The following is a 6,025-nucleotide window of genomic DNA, read 5'->3' on the forward strand; positions in this document are numbered from 1 at the left end:
AGTCATAGACACACAAACACATGCACACACAGACACATTTTAGCTATCCCATTTTAGCTATTCTATTTCTTTCTTTCTTCATCTTTGTTTAGATTTATCAGAGACCATTTTATCTTTTTTTAAAGCTATCAGTTCCTGAACTGTTTAATCAGTTTTACAGATTTGATTTCTTTTGTTTTTGGTGTATTAATTTCTATGACTTTATTTTTCATCTCATTAATTTAACTACATTTCTTTTAATTATTTGAAATAAATCATTAGTTAACTTTTTAAAAGAATTATCCTGTTTAATGTTTAACATACTTGGTCTCTTTATCTCTAGCTGAGCATAGTTTTAGTTTTATCACTTAGGTTTCAATTATGATTTAATTATTATTTGGTATATAAATTATTTTGTAAAGTTTTTTATTACCTTATTATTGGGGCTTATATTTTACACTTTTATTATTAAATTATTAGATTTTTATTTATGTGTGTATGTTTGTGTATTTGGGATGTACTGATATAACAGACAAATGATATTGCCTGAACAATGTACTTTATAGGAGCTTTTTTCAGGTTTTCTCACTAACCTAAAATATAAAATTATACAAACATACTCATAGATACAACACCGACCATATTTTATCACTAGTATTGTTTGTTATTTTGGTAGCCAAATATTGGAAATAGATGTCAGGAACCCATTTAGTTTCTGGAGACAATGTTTACAAGGCATCACAGTCACAGAGGTTGAAGCAATCCTTGGGTGGTTGAGGTCACTGGCATCTAGAGCTCTCAGTTGTACGCATTATTTCCTAAAGTTAATGTGAGTTAGAGGAAAAGCACATTTTCTGTATTAATGCTATGGCTCTTGGCACCAACTACAGCCAAAAAAAAAGAAAAAGTTAGATAGAATGACTGTATTTTCTACTTCCTGGACTTCCTCCAAGTACATTTACACTTTCACGCAATCTCTAGAATAAAATAAATATTAATGACATGTAACAAAATTAAAAAAAAAAAAGTGCCTCTGGAAACAACCTAGCACACAAACAGGTATTTCCACCTTAATAGCCAACTCACCCCCAAATCAGCTCATAATCATATGATGTTATAAGAATTTAGGTTATATGAGATTTTAATCATCTCCCAATGCTTTTAGACTTTTTCATAGAGTTGAGTCTAATGGCAGTTGATCAATTTGACTTATGCAGAATGAGTCATTTATAAAGTCAGAGGAATCCAGACAATCCAGACATGCAAGCTCAGTTTTGTATACCACTGACCAAAGGAGAGACCATATGGTAACTCAGGACTGTACCAACACACATTTAAGATACTTACTACTATACCACAGTTACATATTTTCATGTTAAAGAATGAAAATGGTTAAAGAAGTCCCAGGCACACATTCTATGATGCGTAGTAAACTAAAATTAAAACCACCTTGAAGAGAGTCCAAGCCTTTAAACTCACCTTTTTTTTAAGTTCATCAGTACCAAGGGAAAAACCTGATTGTATCAATTTTCTGTTCTATAAGCATAGTACTTCCAAAATGTCTAACAGCAGATTTTGAGAAGGGCTGCAGAGATCAAGCTGTAAGCCAAAATCTTGCATCTGTATCATTTAATGAACATGGATTTGCTGTGGTGAGGAATGATTGCCTATTTACACTGTTAGATAAGTTTTCTTACTGTTTGAATATTAATTACAAAATTTCAGGCTTTACCTTTTCTTTTACCCAATCTACATCCAAGATAACTCTGGCTAAGTTTTTCTTTACTGTATTACCATAGTTTATAATATAATAGGTAGTCAGGTAGGGCTTAAACGAATACCTGAAATTGGCAGCAGGAGCTAGAGAATGGTTAAGAATTCTTCCAAAGTCTACCATGTATCATCTTACACAACACCAATTGGTTAGGAACTTACAAAAGAACAATATTTTCAATCGTGTTAAAATAGAAAGTTGATGTGTTTTACAAAAAGGAGCTATTATTAAAAGTCAGTAATTGAGAGGCCATAACATTCATTAATTTCATGGTGAGGGAATAAAACAGTGGCCAAGTATACTTAAATATAATGTCAAAACATGAACCATTTAATATTTCACATAATTTCATTATCCCACATATTATCTCATTTTCATCATTTCATTGACAAAAAGTCAAACTCATGTACAATTATGTAAAACATCCAAATGCATTTCTTTTTCTTTATATATAAAATTTTAATGTGATTTTGCCTTGTTCTATTTGGCACCTGGTGAGTGTAAATAATTTTTCTTTTTAATCAGTTTTGGACTTTGGCATCTTCTTTAAAAATTTGATTTAAATAATTCTTTTCATATCCTTTTTCATTTTTGTCACCTTGACAAATTTGGACAAAATAAAAACCACAAAGGATGCAAAATAAAGCAATGTCATCAGAAATTAAATTAAGAATTGTAATAGATTATATACAAATCTTGAGAATTCCCTAATAAAATCAACAGAAGACCCTGTTTATCTTGAAATGATAATTCATTTACAGTGAAGCTCTGTCAATTACAGTACTAATAGGAGAAAAATAAGATGGCTATGTTACTTTTTATTCTCAAGTATCTTAATGAGTTACAAGAAAAAAGCTAATAACAATTCAAATAGTCAGTATCTATTCTACAAATGTGAGGTCAGAACTGAGTCTCAAACGTGATGAGAATTCATAAAAGCAAAACATAAGACAACAAAATCTTTCAAACTGGGAATGTACTACATTTAGCACTGCAAACACTGTGTGTATGGGCATGTGTTTGCAATAACATATATATTTTTTTCCTTACCACATCTTTGCAAATTTTTTTCTATCAGTAACAGGAAATTTTCCAAATAATAACAAAAGATATTTCTCAAAGTCACCATATACAATTTTTACAAGAAATTTTTAAAAATGTAATTGACTTTATTTCATCAGCCTATTTCAGTCCCATGAACTGGCTTAAAATATAATCATTTCAAGACTATATAATATTTTAATATTTAAAATATATTAATACTTTTGGCTTTGTAAGAAAATCTAAAAATTTTAGGACAAAAACAAAATAATTACATTAAAGTCATCTTCCAGTATATTGACCATAGTATAATATCCATACCATACTAATTCCCACACACAAATATACACATATGACAATAAAAGCCTCCAAGACTTTGAAGGTCATTTTCCTACAAAATATTAATTTAATATCTTTATGTATCAGTTTTTAGAAGGTTTTTCTAATTCTTTTTTTTTTTTTTTTTTTTTTTTGCAGTACGCAGGCATCTCACTGTTGTGACCTCTCCCATTGCGGACCACAGGCTCTGGATGTGCAGGCTCAGTGGCCATGGCTCACGGGTCCAGCTGCTCCGCGGCCTGCGGGATCCTCTAGGACCAGGGCACGAACCCGTGTCCCCTTAATCGTCAGGCGGACTCTCAACCACTGCGCCACCAGGGAAACCCTAATTCTTGTTATTTTTATATGATAAAGTAAAACACTCTTGATATCCACGTATAGATTAAAGTGTGAAGAGATTCAGGAAACATTCTACTAAAGATTGACATTTTGATAGATTATAGGTCCAAAAATATCAAAATATTTATCATTTCAAAAAGAATAGAATTGCCAAATTATCAACTTACCAACTTAGTCTCAAAGGATGTTACGGAACAGCAGTATTTTTTCATGAATTAGTCTGAAAAAAATGAGAGGAATATGTAAAAACCAGAAAGAAAGATGCTGGCTCACTGGGATTCTAAAATTAACATAGCAGGCATTTCCTGCTGAACACCAGCAAATTTTTCCTGAAAATTTAGACTTATATATAAAAATACTAATTGGAATATTATTTCCAAGTAGGTAATTTATACATTGACACCAAACCTCCCATCTATTTCCCCAAAATACAATTAAGATAGCAAAACATGCATATAGACACACATACACCTACAAAACAATCTGTTGTGTTTACTCTGACCACCGAATTATCTATGCTGTTAACAATTGCTTTGTATGTTTATAATAACATTTCTCCTTTCCTTTGCTCTCTTCTCCACAAATTTAGCATATTTGAGTCTTTTGATACTCGCTGCACACATGAACAAAAGTATGGATTAAGTGTGCAAGGAAATGTGGAAATACATTCTGAACAAACACACATTTGCAAAAATCATGACACAGAGTATGACACTGTGATGCCTTTCGTAAAGCAAACAACATCCAAGACAGACACACCTATATGGATACACAGTGAGGTTTTCAAATAGCTACATACAATTTCTAGTTGCTACCAACTGAATTTAGAATACAATTCTAGACTTTTCCTCCATATATATTTAATATTTTATATATACCTTGAGACAAAATATAAATGTTTTCATGTAAACATTAGTCAAAAACACAACTGAGAGATATGTATGGTCTATGACATATTGTGATAAAAATCCAAGCATTGGTCTACTGGATTAAATACTAACACAGAGGGAAATTTTGGTCTACTTTTATATCTGCTCAAGGATTTGGAACTGACAGTACATACATACATCACATTGAGAAAACAGAATAACAGGGACAGAAAGTTAAAGCCTTGCTAAAGGACAAAAAGTGGACCTATATTAAGAAATGCTTGGACATCAACAAAGATATTGATATTTAATTTTACACACAATGATAGCAATAATGCCAGCTACCTCCCTTGATTAAAGTTTGACATGTTCCGAAGCAATATTTACAAATACTTATCTTGCAAAGTAATTATTAGGAGCACTTCTCATCAATATGTTTATGTATTGTAAAGTTTCCCTCCTCAACTCAGACCACCTGGGATAAAAATCCTATGTCACATGACATTCAATAAACTGAGAATTTACCATGCCTTTGTTAAATAGCCTATAATTCACATAACAACATTTAGCTCTGAAGGTGAGTCTGAATATTAAATTAGCTAAAGAGGGTCTGGTTTACAATCCAACAGGATAATAGGTCTCAAGAAACATTACCCCCAACCCTACTTATCCTCTTCCACTTTAGCTATGCTTAGGTTGGAAGTTTGCAAACAAATTTCATAATTTGTTCTACTGAAAGTAAATTCTTATTCATCGTTATTCTTGCAAACTTGTTTAAAGCACCATATCTAATTGTATGTAAATGCATATATGTCTCTTCAGTTTCCAATTTAGGGAATGAAAGCTTTTTTACAATGCACTTTTCTATGATCAATTAAGCAAAATACACTTTTTTCCAAAGCCTATTTGAAGTACAGCCTTAGTGGAATTTTTTTTTTCAGTTGTTGCACAGATTATTTTTCTTTTCAAGAAAAACAAATGTACTTCCAGTTTCTAGTTCTGCATATAAGGAGCCTGGAAGTTGTCATGCTACCCTAACAACAGGTTTAAAAAAAACAAAACAAAACTGAACAGACTGAAAAATAAACAACTCTTCTTGGATCCAGAAGAGAGGGGAGAACACAAAAAAACTACTACCCTCAAGACAGGAGAGACAAACAGGCAAATGCATACAGGCAGGCACATCTTACCAGAGCAGAAACTCAGGAACAGAACCACGGAGGAACCAGTGCCAGGGTAGGAAGTTCTGTACCATAATTGATGAATTGCTGGAGGCTCAGTGCCAAGTCTGAGAGTTAAAAACTCCACAATATTGTGAAATTTATCTCTAGGAGCTTAACAAGGTTCCCATTTTATATATCAGAGCAAAATCCTTTCCAGCTTCCGTCAGGAGGCTGAGGAAAGAAACCATTTTGAAATACGCCAGAAGATTCTGCTTTTCTTAATAAGGAGTGCCCTCAGCAGAAACTAGTTAACCAGAGCCTGACCTCGGGAAGGGAAATAACCAACTGCAGCTGGTTCTAGCCTTCCATGCGGGGAAGAGGAATAAACAACTCTAGCCCACTCTAGCTATCCTGACCCAGCTGAGAGGGGGAGAAAAAGCTGAGAAACACAGTTTACCGTCTGTAGGCATACACTAAAAACTGAGACCTAATCAGCATAGAACTACAGAATGCTTCATCTC

At 32.8% G+C, this 6,025-nt stretch overlaps 1 long non-coding RNA gene across 1 annotated transcript in view; it reads right to left on the minus strand.

Annotated features, from left to right (window-relative positions):
• LOC307196122 overlaps positions 1-5,752 on the minus strand; it is a 54,888-nt gene extending 49,136 nt beyond the window's left edge. Inside the window, exons 1-2 of the long non-coding RNA XR_013831045.1 lie at positions 5,532-5,752; positions 3,640-3,692 (exon numbers count right to left, since the gene is read on the minus strand). This is a non-coding gene — a long non-coding RNA (uncharacterized lncRNA). The remainder of the gene's footprint in view (positions 1-3,639; positions 3,693-5,531) is intronic.
• Positions 5,753-6,025: the final 273 nt, after the last annotated feature.

The sequence above is a fragment of the Stenella coeruleoalba genome, assembly GCF_951394435.1.
Source record: "Stenella coeruleoalba genome assembly, chromosome: 1".
Lineage (NCBI taxonomy): Eukaryota > Metazoa > Chordata > Mammalia > Artiodactyla > Delphinidae > Stenella > Stenella coeruleoalba.